We start from the raw sequence: 23,430 nt of genomic DNA, 5'->3' as shown, positions 1-23,430 counted from the left end.
ACAACAAAAAAACAGGAAGCAGGTCTTTGGACTGGGGTTTCTTTCTGGAGTGATGAAAGTATTCCAAAAATGTTCCAGATAGTAGTAAAAGCTGCAAACCTTTGTAAATACAATAATTCCCATGGAATTATTCACTTTATAAAGGTTACTTACACCAGTGCAGTGATGTATATTTGTAGTCCCATCCACTAAGGGTGGCTGTGGCAGGATGATTTCTAGAATTCAGGGCCAGCTAGGACAATATAGCAAAACCCTGTGTCAAAAAAAGTAAAGAGAGGGCTAGAACCATGGCCTAGTGGCAGAGTGCTTGCCTAGCATGCATGAAGCCCTGGTTTGATCCCTTGGTATCACATACACAGAAAAAGCCAGAAGTGGTGCTGTGGCTCAAATGGTAGAGCACAAGCCTTGAAGTAGCTGGAGTAGGAAAGCCTATGAGACTCTTATCTCCAACTAACTACCAGAAAACCAGAAGTAGCTCTGGCTCAAAGCCTTGAGTGAAAAAGCTCAGAGACATCTTCCAGGCCCTGAGTTCAAGCCCCATGACCAACAAAAACAACAACAACAAAAATAGGACTGGTATGTAGTTCAACTGGTATTCATAGGCCTGGAGTTTAATCCTTAGTGCTACTAAATAAATAGATAAATAATAAATAAGATTAAATTAAGACCACAGTCATCAAAAACATAAATAAATAGGCCAGGCATGGTGGCACATGACTGGAATCATTGCTGTTTAGGAGGTGGAAACAGTATGAGGCCTGCCTAAGCAAAAAATTAATACAAATCCTTATTTTTAATATATATATGTGTATACACACACATTTGTGTATATATATATATGTACATATATATACAAATGGCAGAGCACTAGTAACCTTGAGCCTTGAGCTGAAGAGCTCAGGGACAGTATCCAGGCCCAGAGTGTGTGTGTGTGTATGTATGTATGTATGTATGTATACATATATATACACATATACATATACATATATATATAAACTAAAGGCAAAAAGATGGGATATAGTTCAAGTGATTTTTTGTGCAAAATCTTGAATTCAATCTCCAATATCACAAAAAATAATAAATAAATGTATGTGAGTCATGGATCAATGAAATTGCACAAAAAAAGTGTATACAGTGACTGGTATAGACAATAGAATTGGTAGTCTTTGTGTTAAAAAACCATATGGTTCTTTGACCAGCACAGTCAAGATTTTCACATTTTGTAGATATAATTTACATACAATGTCATATATATATGTATATATATATATATATATATACAGCTCTGAGTGATGACAGAGCCATATCCTTACAACAATCACCACTACAATTAAAATGCAAAATGTTGCTGGCATGGTGGTGACATTTGTAGTTCCCACAACTTGTGAGGCTGACAAGGCACAGAACAGCCTGAGCAATCTTAAGATTCCATGTCAAAAACAAAAGAATGGGCTAGCAGTGTGCCTCAGCATTAGAGCACCTGCCTAAGAAGCCCAAGGCTTTGAGTTCAAACCTCATTATTGTTACAAAACTGCACACACAGGCTGGGAGTGTGGCCTAGTGGTAGAGTCCTGCTCGAAGGCCCAGGTTCAATTCCTTGGTACCACATACATAGAAAAAAGCTGGAAGTGGTGCTGTGGCTCAAGTGGTAGAGCTCTAGCCTTGAGAAAAGTCCAAGGACAGTGCTCACACCTTGAGTTCAAATCCCACAACTGGCAAAAAGAAAAACCTAGAAGTGCTGCTGTGGCTCAAGTGATAGAGCTCTAATCTTGAGAAAGTCCAAGGACAGCGTTCATGCCCTGAGTTCAAGCCCCAAGACTGGCACAAATAAATAAATAAATAAATAAATAAATAAATAAATAAATAAATAAATAAATATTTTAAAAACTGCACACATAAATGCACAAACACACACACACACAATACAGTATTTTCTCAATCCAGAAAGCACCCTGAAACCATCTTATTTCCAGCTTCATAGATGAATATTAGCCTTTTAAAAACTTGATCATATATATAAATTCAATGCAATTCCCATCAAAATCCCAATAACATTCTTTGCCCAAATAGCAAAAACTATCCTAGAATAACCAAAGCAATTCAACCCACACACACACCAAAAAAGCAATGTGGGTGGTATCACAACACCAGACCTCAAACTCTACTATAGAGCTATAATAACAACAAAAAAAGCTTAGTATTGGCACAAAAATAGATTCAAAGATCAATGGAATAGATTAGAAGGTTCAAAAATTAAAACCATACATTACAGTTATCCGATATTTGATAAAGGACCCAGAGTGGGTGGGGAATAGCCTCTTCAATAGTCAGTGTTTGGAAAACTGGGTATCTACATGCAGTAATGTCATACGCACTAATGTCAACTCAAAGTGGGTCAAACATCTCAATGCCAGACCTGAAACTTTGAAACTGCTGCAAGAGAGAAGAGGAGAGCAATAGAACTTACAGGTATAGGTAGAAACTTCTTGAATAAAGTCCCAGGGGCACAACAGATAGGATAGAGACTTGACAAGTGGGACTACATCAAAATAAAAAGGACATAGTTACTAAACTAGAAAGACAGCCAATAGACTAGGAGAAAATCTTTGTCAGCAATATATAAGACAAAAGCCTAATTTCTAATATATACGAGGAGCTCAAGAAACGAATGCCTCAAATCACTAAATGGGCAAAGGAGCTGAGAAGATACTGCTCAGAAGAACTGGTACAAACAGGAACTGCCCATCATCTCCAGTCATAAAGGAAATGCAAATCAAAACAACTTTGAGATTCCATCTCACCCCAGTTAGATTGGCCAATATCATGAATTCAGACAATAAAAGTTGGTGGGGATGTGGAGAAAAGGAACCCTACTGCACTGTTGGTATTAAGTAAACTAGTACAACCACTCTGGAAAAGTCTAGTTGTTTCTCAAAAAACTAAACCTAGACCTTCCCTACAACCTGGCAGCTATCCTGAACATCATGAGCCAGGATATAAGGACACCTGCACATCCATGTTCATTGCCACTCTAGTCACAATAGCCAAGGTATGGAAACAACCCAGATGCCCCACAATAGATGAGTGAATCCAAAAAATGTGTTACCTATACACAATGGATTTTTACACAGCCATTAGAAAGAATAAAACAATGTCATTTGCAGGGAAACAGACAGAATTAGAACAAATCATGTTAAGTGAGGTAAGCCAAGCTCAGAGAGACAAATGGCACATATTTCTCTGGTATGCAGAAATAGATCTAAAATGCACTGGGATATGATAAATTATACAGGATTCTAGATATACACATAGTGAGACCAAAAGAGGAATCTCTAAGGAGAAAAAATAAAAAAGTGCAATGCCTAAGTGCCTCTTCTTATTTATATAAAATAATATACATACTGAGCCTGAATTCTGGACCTGGGCATTGTCCCTGAGCTCTTCAGCTCAAGGCTACCGCCCTACTCCTTGAGCCACAGTGCCACTTCCCATTTTCTAGTGGTTAATTGGAGATAAGAGTCTCACGGTCTTTAATGCCCAGGCTGGCTTTGAACCATTATCCTCAGATCTCAGCCTCCTGAGTAACTAGGATTACAGGCCTGAGCCACTGTGCCGGGCAAGACCTCTTTTTCTCCTAATGAAGATTTTAATTTTTGATGATTCTGTTCTTCACGTATGGTATACATCTTCAGAAGGATTGTGGGGAGGCCAAAGAACGAGAGGGAAAAGGGATGAAAAAGTACAACAGTGGAACTTTTTGCTGATTATTTGGAAGAAGGAGTCTCACAGACTTTACTGCCTAGGCTGGTTTGAAACAACAATCCTTTGGCTCTCAGACTTGTGAGTAGCTAGGATTACAATCACAAAACCACCAGTACCTGGCTATTAACAATATTAATGACAATATTAAATGAAAAATGTTTCTTTTTTCACATTACTAAAATGAAATTGAAGCAAAGTAAGGTGCATATATTTAAAGTACACCATTTTTTTACTGTTGGCATATGAATATATCCATGAGACCATTACTATAGTCAAGAAGACAAATGTTTTCCTACTTCTGCTCAAATATGAAAAGTTTTTCTGTGTCTGGGCTGGATTTGTGTATCCCATGTTTAAGTATCTGCTTAGCAAGCACAAGGCTGTAAGTTCAACCCACAATAAAGCCACATACAATGAAGAAAAAAGTTTTCATGTCTCTTTCATCCATCTCACCTCTGGTAGTCACTGGTCTATTTTTCTTCCCCATGTTAGTTTGCATATGTCTAGGCTTTTAAAAATTATACAGTAGGTATACTTCCTTGTCTGTCTTTGCCCATGAAATACAATGATTGTAGGATTCCTCCACATTTTTATAGGTAGCTCATTCCTTTTTATTGTTGAATAAGTAATATTCCATTGCATGGCTAGACTGCAATTTGTTTATCTACTCCCTTGTTCTTTTGTTTTGTTCATTTTGTTTTTGGCAATATCAGGGTTTGAATTCAGGGCTCTGAACTTATCTACAACCACTCTACCAGCCTCTATCTATTTCTTTGTTGATATATATTTTGGATATTTCAGTTTGGGCTACTTATATGTCCAAATGATAGACATTAATCTATAAATCTTTTTGTGAATATGTTTTCATTCCTCTTAACAGCAACTATATGATGTGCTAAATATATTAATACAATGAGTTAGTAAATTAGTGGAATAATAAAGTGTAATTCATAATTAAATATATGATATTACATGCTTATACCTAATAAATGTCTTATCAAAACTCATACCCAGCCAGCCATAATGGTACACAACTGGAATCCTAACTACTTAGGAGGCTGAAACAGGAGGATTGCATCTTAGAGGCCAGCTCGAGCAACCTCTCAAGACCCATCTCAAATTTTAAGAAAATGAAAAGGATTGAGGGGCTTAAAGGGTACATAGCTCAACCACAGAGCATTCTAGCATTCATAAAGTACTTGGTTCATCTTTAAACAGATCACTGGGACAAGTTCTGAGAAGTACATCATTAAAATCAGGCATAGTAGCATACATCTGTAACCCCAGCTACTCAATAAGCACAGAATCAAGCCAGGCGCAGTGGCTCACATCTGTAATCCTGACTACTCAGGAGGCTGAGATCTGAGGATCATGGTTCAAAGCCAGCATGGACACTAAAGACCATGAAACTCTGATCTCCAATTAACCATTAGAAAATCAGAAATGGTGCTATGGCACAAGGAGTAGGATGGTAGACTTGAGCTGAAGAGCTCAGAGACAACACCCAGGCCCAGAGTTCAAATCCCATGACTGACCAAAAAAAAAAAAAAAAGCACAGTTCAGGGGGATTACAGTTGAGAGCCAGTGTGGGCAAAAAGTTAGCAAGAACCTATCTTAATCAATAAGGCTCACACCTGTCAATTCAATTAGGTGAGGAAACTTAGGTAAAGAGAATCATAGTCTGAGACCAGCTCTTGGCAAAAACCACAAAAACTTGTAAGAAAAATAATTAAAGCAAAAAATAAATGATTGCATAGATCAAGTCATAAGGCATTTGTCTTCAAATGTGAGCTCAAATGCCAGTTCTGGAGGCCAAATGGGGCTGACAGGCTTACATGTGGCAACAGAACACCCAAGCTATGTGTGCCCAGGGCTCCTCTACCTGCCTGCAGCCTAGCAATCGGGAAAAGAGAAGAGAACAGAGCTAGTTTGGGCATGAAACATCCTCCAAGACCATTACAACCTTTGAGAGTCTGGTGTGAGAGACTGGTGAGAAGAGCTGTCACCAGGTTCTTAGGAAGGAAGAGATAAGCATTGACCCTCCCAGTCCCTCTTCATGCAATATGCCACCAATATCTCTCTGCTCACCAGAGACCTCTCTTCATACCCTGCCTCTGTGATGAGTAGAGGGAGAACTATTTCCCACCTGTCTTATTCCATTTCTTCTCACTCAGCTATTTTTCTTTCATTGCTTACATAAAGTTAAGATATTGGTGTGGAAGCCTTGAAACACAAGCACAAAAATTTAGTATTTATTTGATGCCGGATAAAACTACAAGGCAGCTTATTCTCCATAATCAACAAGAGCACTTTCTAGGCCTCCAACTTGAGCTCTGGACAGATTTAGAAGGAAACATTTTTTTTTGTCTAGTATAGACAAAAATCAGGGGAAATGCTAACAGACCTTGCTTCATCCAATAGCTTTATATAAAGTGAAGCATGGTCAATTGAATCCTAATTTTCTCATAGATTATTTTATAATTCCTCAGGTGTGTGACCTTCGTTCCTGATGAGAATTGTTCCTAAAGCCTTCAGTTTCCATTTCTCACTGGCCTTATTTAGTCATTCTGTCAGGTCCAGAGTAAAATCCTGAGGCAGTCAATTACTTACTGATTCCAGTTACTTTCTCCTTACAGCTTGGCTAGTAATATATGGTTGTTTGAAATCAAGACACTGAACTCCAAGATATCCAGAGGTTCTTTCCACTGTAAGATTTGGGCTCCAGCTGTCAACAGGCTTGTCAGTATTTCATAGAAGTCTTCTAGCTCCCCCCCCCCTCCGAGAAAAACCACCAAGCTTCATCATTCATCCATCTTTTCATCACTGCCTGTTGTAGACCTGCACCAATGGGGCTGCTACTATCCTTATGTTTGTGACATTGCCTCTCATATGAGATCAGTGATAATACCAGGCCTCCCTGAGCCTGGTTTAATAAGTACCGACCAGGCCTCTGAGTGGGGAGACCTGGTTTTCCTCTCCTAAGCTGGGAGTGGAGCAGCTGAGTCATTGTCCAGTTCTGCTTATAACCATAGGGGCAAAGTCTCTTCTCTTCATGGGCCTTGGTCTGGCCAGTGGGGGGAATGGAAACATAAACTTTTGTCAGTACTTTTGTGCTGAGTCTTGTGAAAGATACAATATGGTGACCTGGCAGAGGTTGCTAGAGACAAGCAGCTTTGACAAGTGGAAGCAAAGTTCTTTGCAAGTAACAGATATTTCATAGCAACAGCTATTTTGTCTATCATTCCTGGCATGATCCCAGCACTCAGAAGTGCATCATGGTGGTGTGTGACTGGTAGTTGGGACTCAACAAAGGCAAGTTCTTTTCTCTTCTTGCACCTGCCCATGTCTGCCAGATCACACCCTTGCAACAGGAGTCACCATCTAAGTATCCAGGTCTACCTCTAAGTGAGGTGATGGATGGACGCTTTGAGGCAACAGGGCCTGGGACAGATTCATTCTAAAGATAAGGAGTAAGTGGAGTTCTTACACATTGCTGTTGGTAGTTTCCTATAAGTTACATATACACATATTCCCTGGGACTCAGCTATTATTCCAAAGTATTTACACAAGAGAAAGAAAAATACATGAGTAGAGCCAGGCTCTGGTGGCTCACCCCTCTAACCCTAGCTACTCAGGAAGCTGAGATCTAGGATTGAAGTTTGAAGACAGCCTTGGGAGAAAAGTCCATGTAACTATATCTCAAATTAAGAACCAAAAGGCCAGAAATGGAACTGTGGCACAAGTGGTAAAATGCTAGCTTTGAACAAAAAAAACTCAGGCTCTGAGTTCAAGCCAAGGACTTGCACAAAAAATAAAAATATGAATGCATCCAAGAAGTTGCACAGGAATATTCAGAGCAGCTTTGTTCACAATAGCCCAACACAGGAAACAATTCAAATGTCTGTTGATATGAAACTAGATCAACCAGAGTGGGCTTTCTGTCACATAAATGGTAAAACTAGGATCACAGGAATGAAGGTGCATTTGATAAGCAGAACTGATAAACCTAAATAAACATGATGCAAAAGAGAACACCTGGAATGATGACATTTAAATGATATTCTAAGACAGCAAAATTCATCTCTGAGAAGTCAGATGGTTACTGCTGATTGTAGAGTGGGAAACAATGACAGGAAAGGGGCAAGAAGAACTTTCCTAGGGTAATAATCCTGTTTAGGATCATGGATACACAAAACAAGTTTATGTAGAAATCACTGAGGATAAGAAAGCTAAGGCTCCAAGGAGGCTCTGGGGAAGGGTGGGCTAGGGAAAGCAGGTACCTGCTCTCTCACAGCCTGCCCTGCAGGAAGACTTTGGCTAGGAACTATGCCTGCCTCCTCATGCAGTCAGGACAAACCAATCTAATCCACTGGCTGGTGAACGAGGTCATAAACAAGTAAATAGCAGGTTTACAGCAATTTGGGAGGCTTTTTATCACCAGTATACCAGCGTCTTTTATAGCAACTCATAAATACACCTCCTATTAGAGTTTTAGCAGATTATAGCTGGAGGGCCCTGAAAGCAGGGGAGGCATATACATTAACTCCCAGACCCCAGGGTTTTTTTTTTTCCCCTGAACTTCAGAATTTCATGGCCAGTGGGGCACCCGTGGCTCATGCCTGCAATCCTAGCTACGTAGGAGCCTAAGATCTGATGATCACAGTTCAGGTAGAAAAATTCATAAGACTCTCACCCCTAATTAACCACCAGAAAATGGGAAGTGAAGCAGCAGTTTAAAGTGATAGAGCACTAGCCTCAAGCAAAAGAGCTCTGAGACAATCCCTGAGTTCAAACCCCACAACTGACAAAAAGTAAAATAAAATAGCCAGTGAAAAATAGATGTTTCTTAATGCCTAGTTTATCAAGTATGAGATCTCAGTCTGAACCCTAGTACCACAAAAGAAAAAGAGCAAACTCCTAAGTATTAAATAATGAAGGAAACTCACCCAAATGCCCTGAAGGGAGATGAGGTTTTAGCACAGTGTTAGTGCAACAAAATATAGAGTCCCTCTTTTGGGAGAGATACAGGCCTATTTAGAAAATGATTCAATATCTCTGCTTAGCAATTCTATTTCCTAGCTCCTCCTACAGAGGGTCCCAAAGTAGGGACCTGTTCCATGGTGGCCTCTGGCCAATTTGTAACTGTACCCCATTGGAAATAGCCTAGATGCCCAAGAAGAACATACTAGATTAATCTTTTGTTTTATCTATACAAATGTAGGTGCAGCATTTTTACCAAGACAGAGGAGGGAAGAAAACATGGCTGGTTTGAAGGCGCTGTGTGTGGATGGGGAGAGAGTATCCACCATTCTCCCCACAAAAGAGCAGAGTCTGCAGGAAGCACTCTACATCTGGAGATGGGGTTTGGATATCTCTCCACTTGTCCTTATCTAAAGCCAAATCTAATTGGGAATGGTGGGGGAAAGAAAAATAAGTTCTGGAAATTGAGATTTACATTTTTTTTTGTCAGTCCTGGGTTTGAGCTCAGGGTTTTTGAGCACTGTCCTTGGACTTTCTCAAGGCTAGCACTCTACCACTTGAGCCTCAGCACCACTTCTGGCTTTTTGATATGTATGTGGGGTACCGAGGAATCGAACCCGGTTCTTTGTGCATGCTAGGCAAGCACTCTACCACTAGGCCAAACTCCTGGCCCCGAGATTTACATTTTTAAAGGAGCAGAAATGAGAGGACAGAGGCTGGAAGGAGGGAGTGGGCATTCAGCATCATCACAGGGTTTGTTGCCTACAGGACAGGACCATTAGCAGTGCTAGGCACAGCCTCTAGAAGACACGGAGCCATTTCAAATTTCACCTGGTATTTGATAAACCAGTTCTACTGTCTTAAACACACATGCTGGTAAAATGCTTTTTAAAAAAATATATAGCGTTTTAAAAATATATGTATATAATAAATCTGCAGTTTGGGTAATACAAGTATTGTTATCCTTTTTTTTGGTGGGGGGGGGCAGTTCTGTGGCATGAACTCAGGGCCTGAGCACTGCCTTTGAGCTTTCTCAAGGCTAGAGATTTACCACTTGAGCCACAGCACCACTTCTGGTTTTTTCTGTGTATGTGGTACCAAGGAATTGAACCCAGGTCTTCACACATGCTAGGCAAGCACTCTAACAATAGGCCAAACTTCTGGTCATTATCCTTGTTTTATAAAGAGAAATTAAATTGCTAAACTTTGTGAATTCTGAGCTCACAGAAAGCAGGACAAGATCAATGGAAGGATGAGTACTTTTGATTTCATTTTATTCTTTTTTCTTTTGGAAATAGAAACTCATTTTGTGATCCAGGCTGACCTCAAACTCTTGGGTTCAAGCAACCTTTCAGCCTCAATCTCTTTGAGAAGCCAGGACCAGCTTCAATTATATTTTGCTTGTTTGTTTTGCAGTGCCAAGGTTTCAACTCAAGGCTTTGTGCTTGCTTATTTTTGAGATAGAGTCTTGATTCTTACCTGGTCATGTGCCTGAGTACTATCTGCCTAAGTAAGGATAGTTATCTGACATTTAGCAAAGATAATAGACATTCACTACTGTGTCCCACTTTACCTTTCATTATTTGCATTTATGCCAGGGCCAACATGGACAAAGATCCTCCTATTTGTTTGCCACATGGTTGGAATAACAAGTACCCAGATTATTTACAGAGTAAGATTGGGGGGTGGGGTTCATGATTTTTTTTTTTTGGCATGGACTGGATGTTAACCACTATTCCCCTCATCTTTACCTTCTGAGTAGCTAAAATTTCAGACTTGAGCCACTATGCCCACCTTTATATTACATTTTTGAAGTAAAGATGTATTTATATATTTCCTATGCAATTAAATAATTTAAAAAATTAGAACTCTTTAGGGTACCATTGGGGTTTAAACTCAAATCCTCACACTTGCTAGACAAGTGCTTTTACTACTGAGCCATTCATCTAATTCTGACGTTTGCTGTTTTTTTTTTTCCTTTTGTCAGTTGTGGAGCTTGAACTCAGGTCTGGGTGCAGTTCCTGAACTCTTATGCTCAGGGCTATAACTCTACCACCTTGAGCCACAGTACCACTTCCAGTTTTCTGGTGGTTAATTGGAGATGAGTCTCACAGACTTTCCTGCCTAGAGTAGTTTTGAACTGTGATCCTCATCTCTCAGTCTCCTGAGTAGCTAGGATTATAGGCATGCACCACCAGTACATGGCTTGCTGCTTTTTGAGATAAAGTGCCAATTCTAACCTAGTCATGTTCCTGGGGACTACATGCCTATGTTAGTAGGATAACAGACAAGCACTACTGCACCCTGCTCTTCCTTGAGAAAAGGTCTTATGAATTTTGCTGCCCAAACTATCCTCAAACTACAATCCTCCCTGACTCAGCCACCCAAGTAACTATGATGCTGGTAGCCTATGCATATAATCCTAGCTACTCAGAAAGCTGAGATCTGAGAACCACAGTTCAAAGCCAGCCCAGGCAGAAAATTCCATGATAGTCTTATTCTAATTAACCACTAAAACACATAGAAGCAGAGCTGTGGCTTAAGTGATAGAGCACTAGCCTTAAGCAAAAAAACCTCAGGGAGAGCACCCAAGCCTCAAGTTCAAACTCCAGGACTGGCATATACAAAGAAAGAGAGAGAGAGAGAGAGAGAGAGAGAGAGAGAGAGAGAGAGAGAGAGAGAGAGAGAGAGAGACAGAGAGACAGAGAGACAGAGAGAGAGAGAGAGAGAGAGAGAGAGACAGAGAGAGAGACAGAGAGAGAGAGAAGCCAGGAGTTTGACCTAGTGGTAGAGTGCTTGCCTAGCATGTTTGAAGACCACGATTCAATTCCTCAGTATCACATACATAGAAAAAGCTGGAAATGGTGCTATGGCTCAAGGGGTAGAGTTATAGCCTTGAGAAAGTCCATGGATAGTACTCAGGCCCTGAATTCAAGCCCCAGGACTGGCAAAAACTGTTAAGGGGCAATGCCCTGGCTTTGAATTCAAGCCCCAACCAACACATGCACATGCACATGCACACACATACACACACACACACACACACACACACACACACACACACACACACACCACACCTCAAGCCTGATTAGAGGAGCAAGGCCAAGCCAAGGGCTCAAAGCAGGTCCTAATGCCTACAGCTGCAGGCATTGCTTGAGAAAGCCTAACAGATTGCCACTGATCCCCTTAATAGGTACCTTTCTCCTGGTCTTAGTGTCTACATTGCAGCTAATAGTCTTAAATGAGGATTGTCATGGCATAGATTGTGAGCTCATTACATAGCTCCTCATGCCCAGAGGCAGGTGCTCTGATCTCCCTAGCTGGATCCAGATGAGGGACAAAAGTTGCAGCCTTGTTTCTGCTGAAGCAGCCAGAACTCCCTGGAATTATGTGTGCACACATGTAGAGGTTTACTTAGTCATCCACTATTCACTCCGTGGGTGACCCAGGAAGGTATCTCTGCATGTGCTATAATATGCCATGGGAGTTCAAACACAGGCTTGGCCTGTATTGGCTAGAATCCTGGACCACCCTGCTAGTGTGATTTCCGTCAAATGACAAGTCTCTTTAAGCCTTTGTTTTCTCATTACAAACGTAAGACAGTTTTGCAGCCAGGCATGGTGGCACATGTACCAAATTCTAGCAGTTGCTTGAGAGGCTGATCAGTTTGGATCAGGCTGATCAGCCTGGAATTCAGAGCAAAACCGTGTCTCAAAAAGCCAAAACCACTGGACACCGGTGGCTCACACCTGTAATCCTAGCTCTTCAGGAGGCTGAGATCTGAGGATCCCGGTTCAAACCCAGCTTGGGCACCAAAGTCTATGAGTCCAGAAATGGTGCTGTGGCTTAAGGGGTAGAGAAATAGCCTTGAAGAGCTCAGGGACAGAACCCAGGCCCAGAGTTCAAGCCCCATGAGACAGAAAAAAAAAAAAAGCCAAATCCAACCACCAAACAAGTAAGACAATCACAACAGCAGAGCTGATGTGGGTATCTGGTTCATGGTCAACCTACAATAAGGTGTGGCTCAGTTTCCTCACTGTACCTGGAGAATCTATTCTCTTCATTGATCCTAAAGATCAGTGGGCACTGGCCCAGACCCAGAGTTCAAGCCCTGGGACTAGCAAAAAAAAAAAAAAAAAAAAAAAAAAAAGAGGAAAAGAGGAAAAAGAAAATGAAAGGTGCGAGGGGGAGGGAGACTGGTGGGGCATCTGTATTCCTAGCTATTTAAGAGTCTGAGAACTGAGGCTTGCAGTTTGAAGCCAGCAGGAAAGTCCACAAGCCAGCAAAAAGCCAGAAGTGGAAGTGTGACTCAAGTGGTAGAGCACCAGCCTTGGGCAAAAAAAGCAATCGAGAGCTCAAGACCCTGATTTCAAGCCCCATTGTTGACATAAAAGGTAAGAAGGAAGGAAGGAAGGAAGGAAGGAAGGAAGGAAGGAAGGAAGGAAGGAAGGAAGGAAGGAAGGAAGGAAGGAAGGAAGGGAGAGAGGGAAGGAGGGAGGGAGGGAGGGAGGGAGGGAAGGAAGGAAGGAAGGAAGGAAGGAAAGAAAGGAAAAAGGGAGATAGGGAGGGAAGGAAGGAAGGAAAGAAGGGAAGGAAAGGAAGGAAGGACAGGGGCTCAGTGTTAAGAGTGCTTGTTTAGCATTCATGAAATCCTGGATTCGATTCCTCAGTACCATATAAACAAAGCTAGAAGTAGTGCTATGGCTCAAATGGTAGAGCACTATCATTGAGCAAAAGAAGCTCAGGGACAGTGCCCAGACCCTGAGTTCAAGCCCCAGAACTGGCAAAAAAAAAGACAGACTAGCTGGTTCCTCAATGGGCTCAGGTCCCTGGGCTTCCATCCCAGGAGGAGAAAACCTAACGACTGAGGGAATTATTTGAGGGCTTATGGTCCAGATGGACATCTGGCCAGCCTCCTAGCTTTTGTAGGACCCTGCTTTCAGCCTTACAGTGACTGTACACAGGGCCCACCAGGGCTGCTTTGTCCAAGTCCGCCTTGTCCATTGGCTTGCCTGCCCTGCCCTCTGGGGGAAACACACAGGAGGGTACTGCCCTCTAGTGGCTGCAATTAGCCAAGCCTCTTTTGTCAGGGCTCCTGTACTCCTGAGTAGTCTATTCTGGGCACCTGGTGACCAGGAATAAGCCCATTTCACACGAGATGAAAATGAGGATGGTCCCAAGAACTGGCATCTGGAATCCCAACCTGTGAGAGCTTTTGAGTCCACAGAGATCAGCTTCTAGATGTGAGCTTTCTATCCAGAATCCATGGGTGATTCTAAGATGGATCACAGGGTCTAAGTCCACAGCGGGAGGCCTGAAAGTGCCTAGGACAAGGGTACTCATGGACAAAGATCAACACAGTGCTAGAGAGTGGGAGGAATGGGAACTATACCTCTGTCCAGGCTAGGACTGGGCTTTCTTCCACATGCTCACTCTGTGCCACCATCACAGCCCTTGTCATCAGATCATGACCACAGCCTGTGAGAGGGAAGGGTACCAGAGGATCCAGAACCTTGACCTGGGTTTGACACAAAAGGTGCTTTGCCTCTAGATATCTCATCTCTATTCTGAAGGGAAGAAAGCAGGGTCACAGGGGAAGAAATGAAGTAGAAAAAGAGAGATCCCACCTTTAGGAAGGGCCTCTGGTCCTCTAACTCCCAAGGGAAATACAAATATGTGCCTAGTTAAGTACTTCCACAAACTGAGGCCAGGACTGAAGGTCAGTGAAGAGTTCAGAGACTTCGGGCCTTTTGTACCTCTCTTACTAGGCCCTGAGCCTCCTCTACCTTTGGTCCTAGAGACTGGTGAAGAACCAGTTAAGGAGAATTTCAGGGTGATTAAGAAGCTCTGTTCAGGGCAGGAGGTGGCCAGTGCAACCTAAGCCTTATGGAAAGCTGAGGTCTTACTGTAAATGAATCTCTTCTCACCAGGCCCATGGGAGATCTCATATCCCTGGGGAAGAACCTGCCCCAGGAATCGTGGTACCTCAAAGATCTGAAAAGAACATTAGAACTCTAGTCCCACCCCTCTCCCATGTATACAGTTTGCTTTCAATTATCACTAATTGGACACGTGGGAGAGCCCACAGATTGTGTAGCAAAAGCAGTAAGTGCTGCTGAGTCCCAAGATGGTAGCCCCAGTATGGGCCAGGTGAGCTGGGCTCTAGGAGAAGGGCCCTGGGGTCTCTTGTCTCTCTGAAGAGGATCAGGTGATAAGGTTACATCTGCTAAGAGGCCTAGTGCTTCCCTGAGGAAGATGGGAGTTGTCTTAGTTCTGATAGGCCAGAGGCAGAGGCTCTACTATGAACACTAAGATTAGCAGTTAGGAAGAGAAGCATGTGCCAAATCTGAGCTGGGAGGGGCCAGCCCTCAGAAGGAAGAACTGGTCCTCAGCAGGAACTGCCTCTGGAATTTGTCATGCTTGAGCAATCTGGTCCCTAGGCTTGAGTGAGGAACTTGAGCCAGTCAGGCTGCTTTGCACTGCATTGTATGACCCCCAATCTGAGCTAGAGTGGTGGAAAGAATGAACCCAATTCTCTGATCTCCCATTCTCTTTAACATCTCTACCAGGGAGATTGAGACTCAGCTTGCTTCCCTTCCTTAGAGACCAACCAGATCTTCGGCAATTTTGTGTTGCTATGACAACCACACTCTTTCTTCTTCCTTGGCCAATTGAATCTGAGTTGCAGATTAAATTCTAGTGAGTTGTCTGTTATAGAAAGCATGTGGCCATGCGAGATTTATGCATCTTCCATCTCCCAAGTGTGTCTGACACCTATGCTGTATCTCTTGCTGGCTGTGGCAAAAGAGGTGTGCTGTGTACTCCCACCCTATTTCCTGGAATAGTCATTGGTGGTATGGCATGCAGGAATACATGCATGGCAGTCTCATGCACAGCTGCTGTGTGAGTGGGTCCTAAAAAGCTGATCAGAGCCAGGCACGGTAACTCATGCCTATAATTCCTAGCTACTCAGGAGGCTGAGATCTGAGGATTGCAGTTCAAAGCCAGCTGGGGTATTAAAGACTATGAGACTCTGATCTCCAATTAACCACTAGAAAACAGGAGTAGCATTGTGGCTCAAGGGGTAGGGTAGGAGCCTTGAGCTGAAGAGCCCAGGGACAGCACCCAGGCCCAGAGTTCAAGCCCCATGACTGACCAAAAAAAAAAAAAAGCTGATGATGTCATCAGAGGCCTCTTAATGCACCAGCCACATTGACATGAGGCACAGGTAGAATTGTTCAACTCTCAACTCAGGAGGATCTCTCTGTTCCATCTGAGAATGCATGTTCCCATTAAAGACTTGGGTCACCAAGGCTGGTAGTTGCCTATATGTAGACTTGAAGTATGAGGCCCCCGGACCTAGGTCCCCAGCATCAACTTAATTTTCATGTGTTCCTTAGTGCTGTACTTTGTATCCTCAGACCAACAATAGAAGAGTCCCCTACAATGTGGAGTTCAGTGGCTCATCTCCCTGGATGGAGGAGACAGAAGACAGTGATAAACAGCAGCCCTGTCTAGGATGAGCCAGTACTGGTGACCCTGAGAGGCATGCTTTAGTCTGACAGTTGAATAAGGATAGTTCAAAGCAGCCAGGAGTGGTCATTAAAAAGCATGGATCTGGTTGTTAGGCCAAATTTAGGACCAGTTCATTTTCAGATCTGCCTGGGATAGTGGCTGGGAATGAGCTGGGGGGGGCACTCATTAGGAAGCTTCACTCAAAATAACAGGGAGACCTGCCTCTGCTTTCTGCAGTCAGGGCCAGTGCTTCAGTACTACTTACATGTCTGCTGCCCCATTGAGCTGTAGCGTGCTTCGATCAGAGGCTGTCTTTAGCTGAATCTTTTGGCCTGGCCTGCACCTCCAACCTTCATTGTCTCTAAGGCTCACTTTCTTCACTGGTGGGGCCAGTGGAGTACAGCGAGAAGGGGCTCCTGGGGCACTGTCCTCTCAAAACACAAAATACATAATAATGGATGGGCTTAGACATTTTGAGAAGAGTTTATGGTGTTGGGTCAGGTTCAGGGCTTTGTAAAGAATAGCATAAAGTATAAAAAAGTAAAAAGACAAATGAAAATCTGAGACTATTGTAACAGGGAAAAGCAAAGAATTCTCTCAGAAAGGAGACAATATTACTTTTGGCTTAGCAGAGAACAATGTTTATGTATAGTAGTTTCAAACATCCAACAGTGTAACTGACACAGAAAGGAGGGTATGTATGGAGGTGGCTATGGCAATATAATTATTGAGAAATAGGAAGAAAACAGAAGACAAAGCCAAGAGAAGCAGTGGGTTAAGAATTGAGGAGTTTACCTGGGTGCCAATGGCTCATGCCTATAATCTGTACTACTCAGGAGGCTGAGATCTGAGGATTGCAGTTCAAAGCCAGCAGGGGCACACAAATCTCTGAGACTCTAATCTCCAATTAACCATCAAAGATCCTGAAGTAGAGATGTGGCTCAAGTAGTAGGGCACCATTCTTGCACAAAAAAACTAGGCAAGAGTGTGAGGTCCTGAGTTCAAGCCCCAGTTCCTGCATACATAAAATACATTAAGGCCCAAGGAATTTGGTGGAATGAGCAGAACTTGCTGTTCCTGGGCAAGCAGCCTTAAGGTATTGTTTGACTTTCAAGATTTATGTGATTATTTTAATCAAAGGAAAAATTAAAAATAAATAAAAACAGATAGGATTCAGATAGCATACTGAAGCTTGAAAAGTTACAAATGTCCAAGTAAGGAAACAACAGAGCTGGGACCCAAATCCACATTCAGATCTGTCTGTGTCAAAGCCCACAGCAGCCCAAGCATAGAGTGACCCACTCAAGGCCAAATGTCTCAGAAATCCCCCACCCCAGCATCAATAAACAATACCAAAAGGAGGTTCAAGCCTAAAGAGCTATCTCCATGCCTTTGAATAGAGAAGCCAGATCTGAGAGGGCCTTTTCCAATGCCACTTGTCTGCAGAGACCACCACAACCACACTCCTGAGGAAGGAATGAGAGCAGCAGAGACCTTGCCTCATCTGTTCCATTTTCTCTGTTTACAAGATGTTCCCTAGTTCTCCATGTAGCCAGACAGGATAATCATCTCCTCTGAGGGGAGGGCTGGGGCAATCAGTGACTTTAGACACCCAGAGGAATTGTTTCTGGGGAAGCAATTATTTGTGGAAGCCCTTCAGCCTCAGCAGCTGAGCCTGGTGCACCACCAGTGTGTGGCGGAAACAGCTGCAAACCTGAGTCTTAGTTACTAGCTTGTTACTCAGCAAGGTCTCCTGGTTCTGCAGTGGGAAGTACTGTCAGTCAATTGGCCTAGTGACAGGCTATGAGGTCACATTTAATACTGACCATTGCCTAGGTGCCCAATATTGTATGGAACCCAAGGGGCAGGAGGCCCCCTTGCCAGCAGGTCTCAAGCCTTAGGCTCTGGTACTGGTACTTAGTATAACCTGGGCAGGCTCCTTTCCATCCTGTACTACTTTAGGGTAAGGTCAGGACTGACCAACTGTGATCAACTAGGTCCTCGAGACAAAACACAAAAGCAAGCTGGGTTCTTTGAGGTCTTGGTGTTATTTCCTCTTCACCTGCAGCTCTGCTTTCAAGGAAGAGGAAAGAAATGTTTCCAAAGAAAAATATTTCAGCTGAGTGCCAGTGGCTCATGCCCGTAATCCTTGCTACTCAGGAGGTTGAGATCTAAGGATTGTGGTTCAAAGCCATCCCAGGCATGAAAGTCTGTGAGACTCATATCTCCAGTTAACCACCAGAAAACTAGGAGGGAGGGAGGGAAGAAAGAAGGAAGGAAGGAGGGAGGGAAGGAGGGAGGGAAGAAAACATATTTCAACCACATACAGCTATGGATTTCGGAAGGTGAGTGGGGAGGCAAGAGATGACATTGATGTTGCCAAGAACCACAGTCCCTCTATAACTCTGTTGGACAGATCTAAAATTCCATTCACTGAACTCCACTAAGCTAAAGGCAGGTACCTCTACAGTGTTTTGCCTACATTCTCTCCTTTAGTCCTTGCCACACACTGTTAGGGCCATTTTAGGGAATCAAGTGCCAAGCTTAAAAGATTCAGTGATGAGATAGAATGGGCTGCGTCTGAGGCATGCTTCAAAGTGCCTCCCTAGGATACTCCCATCTCCTAATTCTCAAAAGAGAAAAATTCCAGGGCTTTCAAAAGGGAACCATGGAAGGCAAAGAAGCTGAGAGAGGAGAGCACAGAGCCACTGGGTCTGACACAGACAATGCTCCAGCTGGGCAGGGTTATGAGGACCAGAGGCTGTACAGTGGCTCCTCCTGGAGTTGTGGAGGGTGCCTAAGAGCCAGTTCGGACATCAGACAAGGAAATTGTTAATCCATGTAAAAATCATGTGTTTAGTGTTATTTTTGTGTCATTACTGAGGCATTGTCCCTTAGCTTTATTTGCTAAAGGTGGGCATTCTACCATTCAAGCCACAGCTCTACTTCCAGCTGAAGTAGCTATACAAAATGGTTTTGATTCCAGAAGTCAGATTATGAGTAAACTTGAGTCCTAGCTCAACTTTCTGCTTTCTGATGGCTAATTGGAGATAAGAGTTCCATGGACTTTCCTTCCCTGGTCTGGCTCTGAACTTCAATCTTTGGTTCTCAGCCTCTTGAGTAGTTAGGATTATAGGTGTGAGTTTTTGTTATTGTTGTTGTTGTTGGGCTTGAACTCTGGCCTAGGCACCATCCTTAAGCTCTTCAGCTCAAGGCTAGTGCTCTAGCACTTTGAGCCACAGTGACACTTCTAGTTTGCCGGTGGTTAACTGGAGGTAAGAGTCTCACGGACTTTCATGCCAGGCTGGCTTTGAATCAATATCCTCAGATCCCCAACCTTCCGAGCAGCTGGGATTACAGGTGTGAGCCACTGGTGCCCAGCTATGTGCTTAGTCTTCTAAAGGTTTAACTGTTAAGTTTTTACATAACAGTGAAAAGCTGCTGAATATTTGTAGTGTCCTCTCTTCTGTCTTTGCTAGCTTAGCCACAGTGAGCCTTTGAGGAACAAGGGACAGCAGGCTGGGATCACAGTAGATCAAGATGGACTGCAGTTCTGCCATTTTCTTTCCTAACTGCACGGCTACTTCTCCATACCTGGGTTTCCTCACCTGTAACACATAGGTAACAGACATGTAGAAATTTCACATCTAACACAATTGAATGGTCTTCACATATAGCTGGTACATACCCTATAGCTAGTGGTATGAGGGAGACCTGTTCAAGGTCACCAAGCTAGAGAAGGACACCCAGGAGGGGCATAAACAATGGCACATAATAAAACAGAATTGTCACTAGAAAACATCCACCTACCAATTCTCCTACACACATACACACACAGATGCCCCATAAAATGAAACCCCTAGGTATACTTCAAAAGATAGATTTCTCCCGTGTTGCTGTAGATGGAAGGAACTAGAAGGCAGGACACTTCTGTGGCCTTTCACCCACAGCCCAGCTCTGTCCCTGGGTCCACAGGTTTGCTGCAGGGAGATGCAGGTGAAGGCATCATGAGCAAGGGTTCTATTAGGCAGCCAGAACACTACATGATTTCTTTATTAGAGAAGAAATGAATGGAGCTGGGCACTGGGGGCTCATGCCTACAATCCTAGCTAGACAAATCTGAGGACTACGGTTTGAAGCCAGCCCAGGCAGAAAAGTCTGTGACAGTCTTATCTCCAATAAACTACTCAGAAAAAACCAGAAGTGGCACTGTGGCTCAAGGGTAGAATGCTAGCCTTGAGAGAGAAAAAAAAAAGTACTATGCCAATCTGTTCATAAAATTATGTTAATGTTAGGAGTTTGAACTAGTGGTAGAGTGCTTGCCTAGCATGCACAAAGATCTGGGTTCAATTCCTTGGTACCGCATACATAGAAAAAGCCGGAAGTGGTGTGGTAGCTCAAGTAGTAGAGTGCTAGCCTTGAGAAAGCCAAGGACAATGCTCAGGCCCCAGGACTGGCAAAAAAGAAAAAAGAAAAGAAAAGCCCTGGAGAAAGAGGAAGGAAAACCATGTTAGCAACATTTAGTTTGGTTGGAATGATGTGGAGGAAAACATTTGTTTTCCTTGCTACAATGTTGTATTCTTTCAGGTCTTCTCATGAATGACCTGGGTCAGGCCAAATCAACACTTTCTCTGAGTCTGGGGAAGCTGTAGTTTTCATCATTAGCTTCCCTACGGGGACTTGGTTCACAATTCTGGGAATAAAAAGGCTTTTATAGGACTCCCCCACAGCCCTAATGTGTTCACCTCAGTGTCACTGCTCATGAGGTGTTTCCCCAAGACAGGGTTTCATTATGTAAACCCTGAACTCAGGGCATACTACCCCACTTATGGTTCACAGTTCACAAGAAACACCAAAGAATAAAGAGTAGGTGAGCCTGGAACAAACTAGTGCTGTCCAGAGTGAGTCATGCTTTCCTTCCAAGTTTCCCTTCCTCTGTGTGGAAGCCATGTACTATTAGTTCCACATAATTGGAAAGTGTCAGGATCTCCCAGACATGACCAGAAACATGCTCTCGGTTGTCACCTCTAACATGACTAATGCAGTCATGTTTTAATTAGTCACTGCTCACTGGTGCACTGACAGCATCTGAGCCTGTTTAGAAACCCAGAACAGTGATGAAAGGGTGCAGATGAGATTCAATGTTAAGAGACTGGCAAGAAGAAAAAGCCCAGAAATAGTTGAATTTTCAGTCTCCTTTCCTCTTGAGCACAGTGAATCCAGATGGCCTTTGCCAAAGACATTGTCAGGCTAGAGCAACATTGTGACAGTAGTCAACAGGGTCAGAACTGTGGGAGTACCTTCAGTGGAGGGACAGGATGTGACAAATAAATGGCAGTCTAGAGGATCCCTTCACAAGACGGCTGTCCTGTTACAGATGCACAATGACATCCATATACCAAGTCATTCTGTCTACTCAGTAACAGGTGTTCAGGCCAGGGAGCTTACCATAGGCCAAGATGACTCATGCACTGGTTCATTTATAATCTATAATCTATAGTAACTACCAGGAGTTACATTTCTTCTTTAGGAGCTTTACATTTAAAGTGGGTTGATCAAGGGGATGAGGAGGCTGGACACATCTTGAACAATGGAGGAACCCAGGCTACAACCTGGAGGGCAGTATCTGGCTCTAGGTCCTCCCCCTCTCATTGTCCACTAGCCTAACCACAGTTGATGATGTCAACTGTCTGGGCTCCAGAGGAGGTAAGAAATGTAAGAAATATATCTAAATGTGCAAACAGGACCAGAAGGTGCCGAGAATCTATCCTCTGCCAGACTCACAGTGAGGTAGCCTCTCAAGATCTACCTGGCACTGGGAGAGAGCAAGGGTGGCATCGTCCAAAAAGAAATGTACTCAGCCAGTAGGATTACTCTTGTAATCCTAGCTACTCAGGAGGTTGAGATCTGAGGATTCTGGTTCAAAGCCATCCTGGGAATGAAAGTCTGTGAGACTCTTATCACCAATTAACCACCAGAAAACTGGAAGTGGTGCTGTGGCTCAAAGTGGTAGAGCACTAGCCTTGAACTGAACAGCTCAGGGACAATGCCCAGGCCCAGAGTTCAAGTCCCATGACCACCATCAACAACGAAAAAGATCCACTTAGCCCCTTTTAGTATCTTTTGTCCTCCTTTTCCCTCCTAAGCACCAGGATTCTTGTTTACTCAGCTTTACAGATCTACAGCACTTCAACTACTTAGGAATCTCAGAAATGACAAGAGAGTTTGTAATTTGGATTTGGAGCATTCCCCAAGTCTTACGTGGCTGTCTTGAATGCCAGCCTGAGTCACTATTGGGAGATGGTGGTGTACACTGGAAGGTATGTACTGGAAGGAAGATAGATCACTGGAGAGGTACCCTTGAAGGGCAAATTTGGGAGTCTGGTCATTTCCTTTTTCTCTTTTTTTCTGGTCACCATAATGACCAGCTCTGTTCTACTACATACTCCTCACCATGATATTCTGCCTTGTCACGGGCCTAAAGCAACAGAACTGAGCATCTGTGGCCAAAAGAAATACCTCCCTCAGGGGCCGGAAGTTAGGCCTAGTGGTAGAGTGCTCACCTAGCATGCTCAAAGCCCTGGGTTCAATTCCTTGGTTACCACATACACAGAAAAAGCTGGAAGTGGTGCTGTGGCTCAAGTGGTAGAGTGCTAGCCCTATGTAAAAGAAGCTCAAAGAAGCTCTAAGTTCAAGCCTCAGGACTGGCAAAAAGAAAAAAAAGAAAAAAAAACAAAAATACTTTCCTCAACTCAGGTTATCTCAGGCTTTTTGTTATAGCAACAGAACAAAACAGCAACGAAGCAGCAACTATCACAAACAGAACAAAATTTATCATTCCAAAACAGTTCCAAAAATTCAAGCTATGCTTCAAAAATGATTTTTTTGGCCAGTTCTTGGGGCTTAAACTCAGGGCCCAATCACTTCCTTGGGCTTTCTCAAGGCTAGAGCTCTACCACTTGAGCCACAGCATCACTTCCAGCTTTTTCTATGTATGTGGTACTGAGGAATCGAACCCTGGTCTTCATGCATACTAGGCAAGCACTCTACCAATAGGCCAAACTCCCAGCCCCCAAAATGATTTTTAAATAGGAAAAGAATGGAAGAACTGTGTTAACTAGCTAACAAACAATAGCTCACATATATTCTCATTATGTTCAGAGTGTGCTATGG

This window comes from Megascapheus bottae, chromosome 2, assembly GCF_031878675.1.
Source record: "Megascapheus bottae isolate mThoBot1 chromosome 2, mThoBot2.hap1, whole genome shotgun sequence".
Taxonomy (NCBI): domain Eukaryota; kingdom Metazoa; phylum Chordata; class Mammalia; order Rodentia; family Geomyidae; genus Megascapheus; species Megascapheus bottae.
The sequence above is the reverse complement of the archived record's forward strand: the minus strand, read 5'-3'. Positions refer to the sequence as shown.